The sequence below is a fragment of the Schistocerca americana genome, chromosome 3 (genome assembly GCF_021461395.2).
Source record: "Schistocerca americana isolate TAMUIC-IGC-003095 chromosome 3, iqSchAmer2.1, whole genome shotgun sequence".
In the NCBI taxonomy this organism is placed as follows: Eukaryota; Metazoa; Arthropoda; class Insecta; order Orthoptera; family Acrididae; genus Schistocerca; species Schistocerca americana.
In genome coordinates, this window is record NC_060121.1 from 992,748,050 (window position 1) to 992,765,836 (window position 17,787).

Genomic DNA, 17,787 nt, shown 5'->3' on the forward strand with positions numbered 1-17,787 from the left:
GGATTCAGGCCAGAACTCCTGCAGGCCAGTCCATCACAGGGATGTTATTGTCTTGTAACCACACCGTCACAGATCTTGCCTTATGAACAGGTGCTCGATCGTGTTGAAAGATGTAATCGCCATCCGCGAATTGCTATTCAACAGTGAGAAGTAAGTAGGTGCTTGAAACATCAATGTGGGCCTGTGCTGTGATAGTGCCACGCAAAACAAGTGGTGCAAGCCCCTTTCATGAAAAACACGACCACACCATAACACTACTGCCTCCGAATTTTACTGTTGGCACTACACATGCTGGCAGATGAAGTTCACCGGTCATTCGCCGTACCCACTCCCAGCCATGGGATAGCCACATTGGGCACCGTTGTTCGTCACTCCACACAACGTTTTCCCACTCTTCAATCGTCCAATGTTTACGCTCCTTACACCAAGTGAGGTGTCGTTTTGCGTTTACCGGCGTGATGTGTGGCTTTTGAGCAGCCGCTCGGTCATGGAATCCAAGTTTTCTCACCTCCCACCTAACTGTCATAGTACCTGCGGGGGATCCTGATGCAATCTGTAATTCCTGCGTGATGGTCTGTATACGAGGTGCGGCTAGAAAAAAACCGGACTGATGCTGGAAAAAACATTTATTTACAATTATTTACAATTTCATGTTATCTCCTTCAATGTACTCTCCTCCTCGGTCTCTACACCGCTGCATACGAATTTTCCACTGTTCATAGCAATGCTGCAGATCATTTTCGGTAAGTCCATACATTACTTCCGTCGCTTTTTCTTTTACTGCTTCAACAGTCTCAAATCTAGTTCCTTTCAAAGCTGACTTGACTTTAGGGAAAAGAAAAAATTCACAGGGGGCCAAATCATGTGAGTAGGGTGGATGATCTAAGATGGGATGTTATGTTTTGCCAGAAACGTCTTCACTGACAACGCACTGTGAGCTGGGGCATTGTCTTGGTGAAGGATCCATGACTTTTTTCTCCACAAATCGTTCCGTTTTCTCCGTACTCGCTCACGTAGGGTAGCCAGGACGCTAATGTAGTAATGCTGATTCACTGTTTGTCCCTCTGGTACCCAATCAATGTGCACAATCCCTTTGATGTCAAAAAAAACAATCATCATTCCCTTGAATTTCGATTTTGACATTCGTGCTTTTTTTTGTCGTGGAGAACCAGGAGTTTTCCAATGCATCGATTGGCGTTTAGTTTCGGGATCGTAAGTAAAAAACCACGATTCATCGCAAGTAATAACATTTTGTAAGAAGGTGGGATCACTTTCAATGTTTTCCAGGATGTCAGAACAAATCATTCTTCGGCGTTCCTTCTGTTCAATTGTGAGACACTTTGGAACCATTTTTGAACACACTTTGTTCATGTTGAAACTTTCATGAAGAATCTGCCTAACAGTTTCCTTGTCAACTCCTGTTAACTAAGACACTGCTCTGATTGTTAAACGGCGATCTTGTCGAACAATTTTACCGATTTTTTTCAATGTTTGCATCAGTTTTTGCTGACAATGGTCTGCCAGTGCGAGTGTCATCACTGGTGTCTTCGCGGCCATCTTTAAATCGTTTAAACCACTCAAACACTTGTGTTCGCGATAAACAATCATCGCCGTACGCTTGTTGTAACATTACAAACGTTTCACTTGCAGAGTTTGCTAGTTTGAAACAAAATTTGATGTTAACACGCTGTTCTTTCTGTACACTCAACATTTTCCGACGCACAGACAAAACGTCAACTACTTAAAACAGATGCCACGGGCAGACTGAGTGCAGGAGGCAGATGAAACTCGAGCAGTAGGCGAAGCGAGAGTCACGTGACAGGCCACGCGACTTTCAGCCTTATTGCATTCGTTTTATTGTTTCACCAGTACTAGTCCGGTTTTTTTCTAGCCACACCTCGTAGATGTCTGCCTATTACACATTACGACCCTCTTCAACTGTCGGCGGCCTGTGTCAGTCACCAGACGAGGTCGTCCTGTACGGTTTTGTGCTGTACGTATCCCTTCACCGTTCCATTTCACTACTACATCGGAAACAGTGGACCAAGGGATGTTTAGGAATATGGAAATCTCGCGTACAGACGTATGACACAAGTGACACACAACCACCTGCCCGCTTTCGAAGTCCATGAGTTCCGCGGAGTGCCCCATTCTGCTCTGTCACGATGTCTAATAACTACTGTGGTTGCTGATATGGAGTACCTGGCAGTAGGTGGCAGCACAATGCACCATATACGAAAAACGTATGTTTTTGGCGTTGTCCGGATACTTTTGATCACATAGTGAACGTAAGTATGCAGAATACGGCTCTGCGATCGGCAACGCCTATATTAGACTAGTGTCTTGCGCAGTTGTTATCTTCGTTACTGCTGCTACAATGGCAGGTTATCAAGATTTGACAACCTCATGAATCCATGGATCCTGCATGTCAACAGGGAACTGTTCAAGCTGGTGAAAGCTCTGTAATGGTGTGGGCGACTGCAGTTGGAGTGATATTGGACCCCTGATACGTCTACAGCTGAGACGTACGTAAGGATCCTGCCTGATCATCTGCATCCACTCTTGTCCATTGTGCATTCAGACGGACTTGGGCAATTCCAGCAGAAAACGCGACACCCCACACGTCCATAATTGCTACAGAGTGGCTCCAGGAATACTCTTCTGAGTTTAAACACTTCCGCTGGCCACCAAACTCCTCCGACAAGAACATTTTCGAATATATCTGGGATGCCTTGCATCGTGCTATACATTCTTCTTGTTCTAATGTATTTTAATTTGATCAATTCTGCATATTCCCAGATGTCATGTTCTTTCGATTATTATATGGTGCACAACTTCATTTTAGCGATTTTTATACATTAAGTCTGTTAGCCTTTGAACCTTGTCAATACTTAGCGTAGCATTTCTCTGTGACTGGTAGAACGGCTATATATAAGGGGCGTGGACAGTGTGAGACAGTGAGTGACCGCAGTAAAGGACACAGAGGTGCCACGTACACGTGTGAGACAGCGTCATCACCAATTGCAGAGTTGGGATTGAGCGTGTGTGTCCCGCACGTGCTGTACTTGGTCGGGATGGGAAAGTAAGCGGGGCGTGGAGCGTCTGGTGGTTTTAGCTGAAAACCTCCGAAGGAAAAGACTGTTTCCAGTCACCAGTGGAGACCTTATTTCTCCAAAAGCCTACGCCTAAGAGACACATTAAACCCAAACTCGCTACAGCAATAGTGGGCTGCCGTAGTTAGATGGAGAGGCATTGCTCCCACAAAGGGAGCAGCTAGTGGATACGCCCGGTCGCCGACCGAGCTGGAAGGCAAGAGTGCGTTCTCAGCACCGACGTATGCTCACCAGCCTCCCACAGTCCCCCTATTGGTGGGCAGAGGGTGCTTCAGTTGACGGCCCTCCGTCACCGGTACTCAACACAGCGTCCCTGGTTAGCGGTACTACCATGGGACGATGTTCACAGTGGACTGGTCATGGTTGTTACACAAAAGACCCATTACTATGCCAGCCCAGGCTCTTCCCCTGTCTTACCAAAGAGACGGAACTGTTTGTCATGTGAAAGACGATTAAAATGGAACACTCGAAAAGATTTTGATAATATGGTTTTCCTCTCTGTAACACTGCTCCCCACGCACGTTTCCTCCCTATACGTTCCATGTGTCCTAAAAATGAGTTACAAATTATAAAACTGGATTAAAATTCAAATAGCTCCCGCAGAGAGTTCTGATGGCATTTTCTGTAATATGAGACCTTAGAAATATTGGGGGGATTTAATTATAGCAAATGTTTTAACTATCAGGTAATTATTTAAACTGATATGTTTTTGACATTTGTGAAAGTCATTTGTAGAATTACCAGATACAACTTGTTACAAAATTAAACAGGATTAAGGAGAATCACCGGGAAGTGGCCCTCTGAGTTGGATCTTGATGTGCGCTTGCTTTTGCGATGTCTGCGGTGTGAGGAGGACTACTGCTATGAAAGCCTGTGGACATCGCGGGGTCGGAGTATTGATATTTTTTAAAAATATGGGCAATCTCATATATCGATATTTAAAAATTATCGTTTGACTCTCGATATATCGAAACAAGTATCGGGGGACGAAATATCTTAACACGTGCCTATACAAATATAATATAGCTATATATTTAAGCATTGATTTATTATTAGATATTCTAGTAGCCTGCCTGTCCCATTTAGAGAAAGAATTGAAAGGAAGGTGATGCACGTCCACGCTTGGCGATAATCTCTTTGCCAACACGGTAACTACAAGTAAGTGGCACAGTAAAAGGTGTCCGATGGTTCTGGCGTTAGGTTTCGTCACATATCGGATTTGTCTGGAACACTTCACATCGACTTCCCTGCTTTTTAATTTTTGCTGACGCCAGCGACCTATCAGTTCTAGTGTCAAAATTGCATGGTAAAGCTAAGCGTTGCAGTCTCTGTTGGTAGCGCCGAGACCCGTCAGCATTTCCCCTCACACGTCATAGCAATGACCAATCTTGTCATTTAGATTTTTGTTAATCATTTTCAGCAACTGTTTTCAAAGAATGACGATGTGAAGAAATAGCTCACTAGTTGCGTTAAACATTATTTTTTAACGCAACAGGTACGCTATTTCTTCACATTCGAAATTTTGTTATTCCATTCACACCGACACCTCTCCAGAGCAATCGGACTTCTTCTTTTGTGCCACATGTACTTGCTTCACATCCGAGCGAGGTGGAGTCGCATTCGGGAAGACAACAGTTCAATCCCGCTTCCGGCCAACCTCATTTAGGTTTTCCGTGATTTCCTTAAAACGCTGCAGGCAAATGCCGGGATGTTTCCTTTGAAAAGGGCACAGCCGACTTCTCTTCCCATCCTTCCCTAATCCGATGACACCGATGACCTCGCTGTCAGGTCTCCTCCCCAAAAACAACCCAACCCCTTCCCAACTTCCTTCACATAGTCAAATAGAAAGACTGGAAGTGATGAAAGCTCGAAAAGTGGTAAAACTCCTTCACATAGTGAAAGTAAATTTACATTCCACTACAATTTCAAAAGAACGACTTCAAATACTTAGCGAAAATTGTAAAAAAAAATACAACGTAAAATAAAAATATTGGCACTTGACATTGCCATTTTGATATCAGTATTTCGATATACCGTTGTAAGGAGGATCGCCAATATACATCAGTATGTTTTAGGAGAAATATCTATATCTATACATAGATATTTCTCCTAAAACATACTGATGTATATTGGCGCTATTTTATCAGCAGCGTTCGTCAGTGGTCCAGTAGGCTCGCTGAGTAGGTCTCGCGGATTAGCACTTAGGGACGGGGATCGCATCAGTGGAGGGCTCACGGAAGAGCTTAGTGTGCGCGGCCGTTTAAAAATTGACAATAGCGCAGCTAACATCAACATAAATGCCATGGAACACCTTTTGTTCAACAAATAAAGGTAATAAGGCATTTTATGTGTCTGGGGTTTACAAAACACTACAAACATTCAGGTTTCTGAGTACAAATTGCAAATTAAATCTTGTGCCTGATATGCAGGACTTTTAATGCGGAAATACAAAATTCTTCGATACACCGTTATCGACTATAGTGACCCTGCATGACCCCATGCCGAGACACAAAATTTGACCACTAAAATGTAATACCATTGTAATAACACAAACAGCCAGTCTCTACATCTTAACATATGGAAGGACCAGGCCTAAAGTATGCCTAAGTAATAACCATGATATTCATCCGATGGTTGCTGCTCAGGTATTGGTTGAGGTCGTGGCTTAAGACATTCAAAACAGCCACGCGCGTACAAGATCTATACAATACGGCAAACAAGAATTCGAGTCAGAGAGACAGTCGTAGGACAGGGAACAGTCACTCAGTCCATGTAATCTTTGTCTTTCCATTCAAATGTATGCGCAATTGTGCGATAAAGAGTGATTTGTCCATGTTCTTTAGCTAAAAATTTGTTAACTGAATCTAAAAGTCGAGTCTTAGAATTACTGGGTAACACCGGCTGGTTGTCCTGGTGCGTTAAGACAGTAGGTACTTCACGTGTGGGTAACAGGAAAGCCCTAAGACTAGCGTTGTGGGAGTAGATTAAATGAGCAGAAAGGTGAACAGTGCCCGTAATCATGTCGAAAGATGAAATTCTGTAGATCTGGGACACGAGCCTAGACTGATAGCAGATCACAACTACTGAGGTAGGTTGTGGTACAGAGTACAACAAACTGTTTCAGACAGCGACGGACCAAGGTTCGTGTGTCAGGAGGATTTTAACCTCTTCTGGGAATAATGTCATTGCACGTTACCTTATCCTACTAATAAGGGATGGCGCAGAACAGTTGTAATAATTGGTGTGGGTACAAGACTGAAAGGCATTGAGAGATATTGCCGAATGTGTTTGACGATCTTTACTAATGATCAGAACGTCCTGGGTTTGCCAGAGGATGTGTTTCTGGGTTACTGGCTAGGCAGCTGGAAACCAGTATAGAGGTAACACTCGAATTCGCAATTGGTAAAAGTGACAGATCGAGATACTGTTGCCTGTAAAACGTCTACGGATCGCGATATATACATCTCGGCATACGGAATAATGATACGGTATAGTTGATTTCCATACATGGTAAACCATTTACGTTGGCTACAATAAGTGAAAAGAAATGTTGGTAAGCGTTTGCAAAGAACAGTTCGGCGGGTAATAAGTTTTCGTTGCAAACCTAGTTGAATAATAGCATGCAATGCAGTAGCATATAATTGGTTTGCTTGGGTGTTATGCAATAGAATTTGTAGTGCTTGTATATTTCCAAGGCAGCGGTTAGGTTGAGCAGCTCCTGGTGTATAGTAACTAATTCATGATAGATTGAATTACCCAGTTCCTCATATTGTTGTATTAGTTCATTAGCTACACTACGAATTTGTCTGGTGCTAGACAGAAGGCAGTCCTCGATAAGCGCGAACCGCACTTCCTGGCGTACAAGGATTTCATGGTTTTGGGCAGTAAAAGTAGTGACTTGTCGAAGAGCCTTATCCCTTCGACTAGCATCAGCTAGGTCGGGCGTACGGAATATGGCTAAATGCTCTTTCTGTAATTAACCTCAACTGAGTTCATCTGTCGTGGTGTTGGGCGTCCACACCTCATTTGATGTCTGATGTCGTAGACTGGACAGACTGGCAAAACAGGATAAGCGGCGAATTGTGGCGGAACTTACATTGTACTTTAATGCTGGGCAGAGTAAGAGGGTATCTGGACACACAGTCCACCGAACACTCCCAACGATGGGCCTTCGCAGCCGACGGCCGACGCGTGCACCAATGTCAACACCACGACGTGGGCAACTACGACTGAAATGGGCGCGAGAACATCGACGCTGGACGCTGGCGCAGTGGCAGAGCGTCTCATGGTCTGATGAATCCCGATACCTTCTTCACCAGGCCGATGTGAGGGCGCGAATCTGTCGACTTCCGTTCGAACAGATCCTTGACACCTGTACTGCAGAACGGAGACAAGCTGGCTACGACTCCCCTATGCTCAGGGGAACATTCATTTGAGCGTCTATGGGTCCAGTGGAGCTCATGCAAGGCACCATGACGGTCAAGGAGTGTCGTACTCTGGTTGCAGACCAGGTACAGTACTTCATGATAATCATGTTCCCTGACGCCAGTGGCATTTTTAACAAGAAAATGCGCAATGTCACAAGGCCAGAAGTATGGTGGAGTGGTCCGAGAAAAGTAGTGGCGAGTTGCAATTGATGTGCTGGCCCGCCAGCCCTCCAAATCTCAACCCGATCAAAAACATCTGGGATGTGATTGAACGTGGCCCCAGTGTTCATCGCCCCCCCTCCCCGGAATTTATGGGAGTCAGTTGACTTGTATGTGCAGGTGTGGTGCCAACGCCCTCCAGCGACAAACCGAAGCATCACTGCTTCCATGCCACGACGGATCGCCGCTGTTATCTGTCCCCATAGTGGGCATTCTGACTATTAGGTAGATGGTCGCAATGTTCCGGCTGACAAGTGTATATGATTCCTGGCGGTCAGTTCAGGGTCTGCCGTGGGAATTTAGTGCTGTACGAGATCAGTTTCTGACAAATGTTGGCGTTCCTCCAATAGCCACGCATATTCCTCCAGAACTGGGAACAAAAGATTGTGATCTGAGCTAGGCTAATGGGCCAACTTCTCTCGCAACTGATTCCTTAACAGGGCGTAATTGCACTGACCACTGTGTATTATTCCACTGAGGCTTCCCATTTATTCTATCATTTTGCGGAGCAGCCCTTTGTGGAAAACATTTCTCTTGTCTTGTGGACATCAACACTAATTCAGTTAACCTTCCACATACCTGCGCTGCTTCTGATAGGGAGGGCTGATTCTAAAGCCCACGTACGCGGTTCTATTGGGGCTTGTGGAAAAGGCCTCATATCACAAGTTCCTTGTGACTGAGGCACTCGCTTACTGGTAAAACGGTGGGTTGTTTAACCGAATTAAACACTTCGTATCCTGTAATCTGTCATCGCCTGTAAATGGTGCAGGAAATCATTCCCTAGAATGATGTGGACATCTAGTCTGCGTCTCCTCACTACTTTCATGTCAAACTCGTATTTTTTCTCGTCCATTTGCAGGTTGACAAAACAAGTTCCAACTGGTATGCTTACCTCCTCGTGTAAGCCACTTATATTATACCGCAGAGAGCTAAGCGCACGTCTCTCATATTGTGACACAAATAAAACACTAATCTGAACTCCGATATCTACTAACATTCAGACTGTCTTCCCTCTGAGCTTACCTTGCATAATTAAATTTGCCACCTCATTAATCCTTCCCCTTTGACTTGATTAATAGCTCTGGCTCGGGCGAGAGTGGGAGACAGGACCTACCCTTGGCTCATTTTCCCACTGTCTACTATTCCACTGAGGTCTCCCATTTATTCTACCATTTCGCGGAGCAGCCCTTTGTGGAACTCTCTGTTGTGTTGTGGACATTTGTCACTTGGAAGCCCGATTGTGCGGCATTTTGTGCAACGGCGAGCGGGACAACGTTCTGCCGTGTGGTTTGGTTTTCCACGCCACTGGCATTTTATCGTTACCACAAACTCGGCCAGATTCATTACTGAAAGCGGGTGTCGAAACTGATCGTCCTGCTTCTTCGCGTATTACCGCTAATCGAACTGCCCCGTGCAGAGAGGTGGGGGAGGCTGCTTCTACCTCTTGAGATCTGAGGGTTGATTCCCCGTATAAATAGGCACAGGTATAATTCTTCCCTAAGGCATAAGTGCGGCTAGATACAGTTCTGATGCGATCAGAAAATTCTTTGAAACTTTCTCTGTACTCCTGTCGCTTTGTCGGAGTAGCACTCCGCTAACCCCTTCGCCAGGACATCGAGGTTGACTCCACATAAGTGGTTACACCGAAAGAAAGTTTTATTTTATTATGTTTAAATGAAACCTGTCGGGCCAGGAACGTATTTACCCTGCATCACGACAGTTTCATCTGGTTTCCTAGAAAATAAAGGTTGAATGATGTTTAATCAAATATTGTAATAATTATTATTAGCCTTGTGAAAGACGTACGGAAATGTGTAAAGCGCCATCTCTGACAATATTATCATAATCTATAGTTCTCCCTAAATAATGTACGGAAATCTAGTGAAACTTTATTATCGTTATCATGAAACCTCATATGTAGCCGTGCAACTTGTAATATAGAAACCCTTATTCCGGTATGACAGTATTCAAACATTTTCTGGGACGTCGGACAAGTCGGACAAGTCAGAATACTGTTGGACAACAGGAAACAGAAATTAATTACTTTTCCTACAAATCATGAAAAATCAATTCTCTGGTGTCCGATGGCCAATTTTAAAATATTCTGTAACATCTCCTAACAATTATACTACAATGCTACTGTACTCAACAGACAACTTACCTCGTCTTGCCGCTGCAAGTGCGTGATCAGCAACATGCTAAAATAGTTCAAAAGGAATACAGCAATCCACACAGCGTGTAATGCATGTTTACAACTACTGATGCAACTACTCCTACGTTTTTCTTTTTTCTTTTTTTTTTTACATAGAAATGATCAGGAGAGGTTTTACGTGGTGTAAAAAATGGAAGGAACCAATAAAAATGTTTCATTTACAATACGCTAAATAGGCAATTTACCAAAAAAAAAATACTCACTTAATACCAAAATTACTGTACTGAGAACGGCTGAAAGCAAGGGGAAACTATAGCCGTAATTTTTCCCGAGGGCATGCAGCGTTACTGTATGATTAAATGATGATGGCGTCCTCTTCGGTAAAATATTCCGGAGGTAAAATAGTGCCCTATTCGGATCTCCGGACGGGGACTACTGAAGAGGATGTCGTTATCAACAGAAAGAAAACTGGCGTTCTACGGATCGGAGCGTGGAATGTCAGATCCCTTAATCGGGCAGGTAGGTTAGAAAATTTAAAAAGGGAAATGGATAGGTTAAAGTTAGATATAGTGGGAATTAGTGAAGTTCGGTGGCAGGAGGAACAAGACTTCTGGTCGGGTGACTACAGGATTATAAACACAAAATCAAATAGGGGTAAAGCAGGAGTAGCTTTAATAATCAATAGGAAAATAGGAATGCAGGTAAGCTATTACAAACAGCATAGTGAACGCCAAGATAGATACGAAACCCACACCTACTACAGTAGTACAAGTTTATATGCCAACTAGCTCTGCAGATGACGAATAAATTGAAGAAATGTATGATGAAATAAAAGAAATTATTCAGATAGTGAAGGGAGACGAAAATTTAATAGTCATGGGTGACTGGAATTCGAGTGTAGGAAAAGGGAGAGAAGGAAACGTAGTAGGTGAATATGGATTGGGGCTAAGAAGTGAAAGAGGAAGCCGTCTGGTAGAATTTTGCACAGAGCATAACATAATCATAGCTAACACTTGGTTTAAGAATCATGCAAGAAGTTTGTATACATGGAAGAATCCTGGAGATACTAAAAGGTATCAGATAGATTATATAATGGTAAGACGGAGATTTGTCCTGACAAAACTCTACCATCAAGTGAGCAAGATGTATGAAACAGGCGAAAAACCCTCAGACTTCAAGAAGAATATAATAATTCCAATCCCAAAGAAAGCAGGTGTTGACAGATGTGAAAATTACCGAACTATCAGTTAAATAAGTCACAGCTGCAAAATACTAACACGAATTCTTTACAGACGAATAGAAAAACTAGTAGAAGCCAACCTCGGGGAAGATCAGTTTGGATTCCGTAGAAACACTGGAACACGTGAGGCAACACTGACCTTACGACTTATCTTAGAAGAAAGATTAAGGAAAGGCAGACCTACGTTTCTAGCATTGGTAGACTTAGAGAAAACTTTTGACAATGTTGACTGGAATACTCTCTTTCAAATTCTAAAGGTGGCAGGGGTAAAATACAGGGAGTGAAAGGCTATTTACAATTTGTACAGAAACCTGATGGTAGTTATAAGAGTCGAGGGACATGAAAGGGAAGCAGTGGTTCGGAAGGGAGCAAGACAGGGTTGTAGCCTCTCCCCGATGTTGTTCAATCTGTATATTGAGCAAGCAGTAAAGGAAACAAAAGAAAAATTCGGAGTAGGTATTAAAATCCATGGAGAAGAAATAAAAACTTTGAGGTTCGCCGATGACATTGTAATTATGTCAGAGACAGCAAAGGACTTGGAAGAGTAGTTGAATGGAATGGACAGTGTCTTGAAAGGAGGATATAAGATGAACATCAACAAAAGCAAAACGAGGATAATGTAATGTAGTCGAATTAAGTCGGGTGATGCTGAGTGAATTAGATTAGGAAATGAGACACTTAAAGTAGTAAAGGAGTTTTGCTATTTGGGGAGTAAAATAACTGATGATGGTCGAAGTAGAGAGGATATAAAATGTAGACTGGCAATGGCAAGGAAAGCGTTTCTGAAGAAGAGAAATTTGTTAACATCGAGTATAGATTTAAGTGTCAGGAAGTCATTTCTGAAAGTATTTGTATGAAGTGTAGCCATGTATGGAAGTGAAACATGGACGACAAATAGTTTGGACAAGACGAGAATAGAAACTTTCGAAATGTGGTGCTACAGAAGAATGCTGAAGATTAGATGGGTAGATCACATAACTAATGAGGAAGTATTGAATAGGATTGGGGAGAAGTTTGTGGCACAATTTGACCAGAAAAAGGGTTCGGTTGGTAGGACACGTTCTGAGGCATCAAGGGATCACCAATTTAGTATTGGAGGGGAGCGTGGAGGGTAAAAATCGTAGAGGGAGACCAAGAGATGAATACACTAAGCAGATTCAGAAGGATGTAGGTTGCAGTAGGTACTGGGAGATGAAGAAGCTTGCACAGAATAGAGTAGCATGGAGAGCTGCATCAAACCAGTCTCAGGAGTGAAGACCACAACAACAACAATACCAAAATCTCCTCCGGCTTTACTAGCGCAGACAGGGCAGGCTGCGACCCCTCCTGACTCGCGGGTTCTCTCCACGCCAGGCTGCGTTGCGTCCGTATACTCTCGACAACTGTTCGCTCTCTATCACTGACGATAACAATATCTCTGACTCAGAGTTCGTGTAAGCACGCAGCAGGAGAATCAGCAGCTGACTTTAAAAAAAAGTGAACGCTCAACTTTCAAGGCCAAAATTAACTAGAGAAAGTACTGGGACCATTTGGCACATACATGATAGAATCCACTGCAGTGGCCTTGGAAGAACTCGCAGCAGTCTCTATTGACGCCAGCCAGGTTTCATGGCGGGACTCACGTAGAGCTTCATTAGGCAGCCTCTGTAATTCTAACCTGTCAAGTGCCGCTTCATTAACTGCGTTTGTAAGAGCGATAGACGATCTACCTCATCATTTGACGCAGCTGCAGAAGCCGTTCCCAGCCATTCTCGTAGAGTACGCGAATGCTCACCAGGTGTGATTTCACTGCTGGGCTGAGCTCAAGTGTGTCTGAACACATACTTCACCGAACACTCCTAACGACTGGGATCCACAGCCGACGATCCACGCATGTGCCAATGTGCCACAACGACAGCCGCAACTACGACTGAAATGGGCACAAGACCATAGTCACTGAACGTTGTTGTAGTAGCAGATCGTTGCGTGGTCTGATGAACTCGGATACCTTGTGTACAAATAAAGAAGTTGTTACTAGTTTGAAAAGATAGGAATGGTAAAGACAATGATCATGAGCTTGGTGTGACTTGAATAGAAAGTTGCAGTAACGAAGGAAAAAGGATGGAGAGTCTCTCCAATTTACAGTTCCCAACTTTGATATGAAATAAAAGAAAATAAGTATAATTGGTGAAGAATAGTCTTATAAATGACCATTGGTTGTGGAGTTAAGTTCTGTAATATAGGAAGTCCTTAAATAAACATTACTATAAGAACGAGAAGTGTCGTGTGCTTGTAAACATTGACTTGTGTATACTGACATTGTCTTGACAACTGGTGATATATAGTTCACGGTTGTTATCAACAGTGTTTGATTAAAAGTAACTTTGTAACTGAGACAAAAGGATAAAACTCGTTCACACCTTTCCCAGTGCAAGATTTGTGCAGATCTCGAAAGTAAATACTGATTGAAGGTTTTGTAAGGTCCATTGATACCTGACTGATGAAACATTGGCAGAATGGGACTTTGTTGGTCGGGGCTTAGAATAAGATAAACATCTGCTTCTTTGAACTACACTGTGCACGATACACGAAACTACTCTTCACTGTTAGTGCTTCAAATGGCTCCAAGCACTATGGGACTAACTTAACATCTAAGGTCATCAGTCCCCTAGAACTTAGAACCTACTGAAACCTAACTAACCTAAGGACATCACACACATCCATGCCCGAGGCAGGATTCGAACCTGCGACCGTAGCGGTCGCGCGGTTCCAGACTGTAACATGTATAACCGCTCGGCAACACGGGCCAGCTCTGCACTGTTAAGCTGTGGCTTTGTTGTCCAGTATAAATAGTAATTTCTTAGCGTCACTCACAATTTTCTTATTTTTCACAAAATTGTCCTAATCTCCCAGAACATAAAATTTCATCCTACTATCCCTTTTACGTAATAATATAATATAATAATACAATAACAGCTATAATTTAAAAAAACTTTATTTTACATACATTTCCCATGGGTGAATGTAATAAATATCTAATAAAAATAAATATATGAAATTATTTATTTCCTGCTTTAGTAGCCATAAGATTATTATGAGTTGTTGTTTGTAAATGTTTTTTGAAGGAAGATTAATTTATAGTTTTACCACATTTACAAGTAACAATTAATTAAAATCTATTAGTTAACGAAAGTAAATTTTAGTAAATTATAAATGGTCAACAAAAAATGGACAAAATCAAGAAAATAAGAAATTAATTAGTTAACAAATGTAAATTGCATTGTTAATGTAAGTAAAATGCGTTAGTTAAGGAAAGTAAATTTTAGTAAATTATAAATTGTCAGCAAAAAATGGACAACAATAAGAAAATAAAAATGAATTAGTTAATAAAGATAAATTGCATTGTTAATGTAAGTAAAATTCATTAGTTAGCAAAAGTAAATTTTAGTAAATTATAAATGGACAACAAAAATGGACAACAATAAGAAAATAAAAAATGTATTAGTTAACAAAGGTAAATTGCAGTGTTAATGTAAGTAAAATGGATTAGTTTACAAAAGTAAATTTTAGTAAGTTATAAATGGACAACAAAAAATGGGCAACACTATTATTGTTATATGTATTAAATGGAGAGTATACAGCAAAAAAATGTGCTAAATGCTGTATAGTTAAAGACATTACAGAATTTGGAACCAAGTTAGATAAACCAAGATCAATTTGTAAAAAGTGCATACATAATGATCAACTTAATAGATATTATTCAAACAAATAAATTAAGAGTGATAACACATTGAACAGCACAAATGATAAAAATGTACTAAATGTGACACAGTAAAAAGTGTAACAGAATATGGAAAAAAATTAGGTAAGTGTAGGTCAATTTGTAAAAATGTTTAAATAATGATCGTATTAGCAGATATTCTATTAAAATGGCTATCGAAAAACTGTAACAATAATTACCAGACGTGTTTGAAATTTTTGAGTATTGTATAGGGAACTTAATGGTGCACTGCATGTTGGATAACTATTAGGGTTTGTTTGTCGTTAGACGCACTAATAATCTGTGTATATTAAGTAAGGATCGATTTCGGATACCAGTAGATAAATTAAAAAGTGATCATGAAGGATCATGTGAAGTAGTCACTGGAACAGCTATTGGCAGGGCACAAAAAGGTATTCGAAGATACTACGAAAGATAGGGAAGGGTCAGTCCACAAACTAGAAGGTTTATCTTCTGTATTAAATACTGGCCTGGAGATGGCAATACAAGTTACGATAAAGTTGCAATCGGCGTTCAGTCTGAAACATAATAAAGATAACAAGAGCATAATTTTTGTGGGTCTCAGTTAAGAGAGCCGTCAGGTCTTCCTAGTGAGATTCACAACATTAAAAATTCACAAGATATGTTCATTGGATTATTAGCAAAAGATGTAAAAGATTATGTAGAAACTAGTAAGTAGAACTTATAAAAAATTTTAAGGATAATATGCAGTTAAATAATTCAAAGGTTTAACCAAAGCGAAATCAGTAAGCAAATGAGATGGAATCGTAGATAAATAAGACATACAAATGGGCATGGGATAAAGTAAATACTATGGAGAGCTTTGTCAGAGCAGTTATTTGACTTCAACTCCCTGAAATATTCGAACTAGTAACACCTGCCAAAATAGTGAACATTTGCTAGACGTCTGTAGATACTCTAATAGTAGTGAGTGCCCTCGATTAATGATTAATGCTAAATCCCATGGGTGGAATTCAGTAGAAGCATTAAACACGGGAATGAAGGCAGGAACACCTTATTTTCCAAAGTTTAAACCAAGAGGAGCAGTGCAGCCAGTCAGAGATTATTCAGTTAGGAAAACTGTAATACAATTGGAAAAATCGGATTACGACTGTGGACAGAACGAGAATTGGTTATATTATAATGGGATGCTGTTCAGCCGAGATCGTAGGGGAGTATGTAGGTGGAGAGTGTGCATATGAAAGTAATTTGTTGTTAAATTAGTATTACATGTACATACTACGTTTGGTCATCTTTGTTCTAAAAAGTGTCTAGCACATAATAGGAATTATTATTTTTGTAAAAGATTCCCAAGAGCAGTAAGGAAACAATTAAGAGCCTGTGAAATGTCAGGAAACGAAGTATTGTAATTTTCGCTGTGAAAGCACCAATATATCCTATTATACCAGCTCAGGTGGGGAATGTATCGGCACTTGATATTTTTGGATCTTTGCCTCAGTGAGTAGAAGGTGACGTGTATATTATAGTGACCTTAGAGGTATAGTACATACGTGAAGCTATATCTAGCTAAGTTAGCAATTAGCAAAGCTATTATTAAGATCCTACAGCAAGTCTACTTTAAAAGGTGTCCCAATATAGGAGGTTTATATCGCATAATAAGTGCAATGTAAATCAAATTTGTTCAACGAATGTTTAAGAACCAATCAAATTCAACACATTCTGATCGCAAAATACCATCTGCAAGCCAACCCATCTTCATGGATGTTGAAGGAATTAGGAGTTCTAACAGGAATTATTGCACAAAATTGTTCAAATGGCTCTGAGCACTATGCGACTTAACTTTTTAGGTCATCAGTCGCCGATAACTTAGAACTAATTAAACCTAACTAACCCAAGGACATCACACACATCCATGCCTGAGGCAGGATTCGAACCTGCGACTGTAGCGGTCGCTCGGGTCCACACTGTAGTGCCTAGAACCGTACGGCCATTCCGGCCGGCCAATTATTGCACAAATGACTATACAAAACTGCTCATGTTCTAAGTGAATTCAAAACGATTTTGATTGATCTACCTCATGATAACACAGTAGTAGCTCCCAGAGAAATAGTGTAGGGTAACATCCTAAAGGATAAGCTAATAGATCAGATTGAGTACCTACCTATGAAGCCCTATTGGGTGAATGAAATAAGATCATTAATAGATTGTAGCTCGACAAAGAAAGCCTTGGAGAGAGTATTAAAGCAAAAATTTGGTAGTGGTCCTGGTCGATTTCAAACAGTAGACCTGGTTTTGATTAAAAGTCATTTGAAAAGTAAGAAAAGTCATTATTTGTTTGAGGATCCTTTTGAAGCGAAGGCATTTTGTCATCCAACAACCGTTTTCGTTAAGGAAACTTCAGATACGACAGTTTGCAAGTACCGTGCAAATGAAGTGAGGAAGCAGGTAGCTGACTCTCTACAGTTACATCAATGTGACTTAAATAAGGGTAATGATGCTATGTTAGGTGTAGAAGAAGGTATTGGCAATTTAGTTTCTAAAACGTTTATGGACATGAAACTGGAAGATAGTGATGAGGGAAACGAAATTAAGATACCAAAAGAGTTAAGGAACCTAAAAAGAATGCTCTGTGTGGAGAAATCACCTGGTATTGAAAGAACATGATGTACTATGCAAAAATTGAATGAACAGTTAGCAAATATGACAAAACGTAAGAAGATTGTTAATGGAAATGTTAAGGAATTTAAATGTAATTAGTGATGAGTTGAAGAGGTGGAAACGTAACGTATAAGGGATGTTAAAAACGGCAAAGGAAAATAAGAGAGTGTGAAGCAGGAGGCCGCAGGCCTCCTGTTGATTCACGAATTTGAATTTATAGAGTGGCTCAGTAAATGGTGTTCCCTTATTGGAGCCAC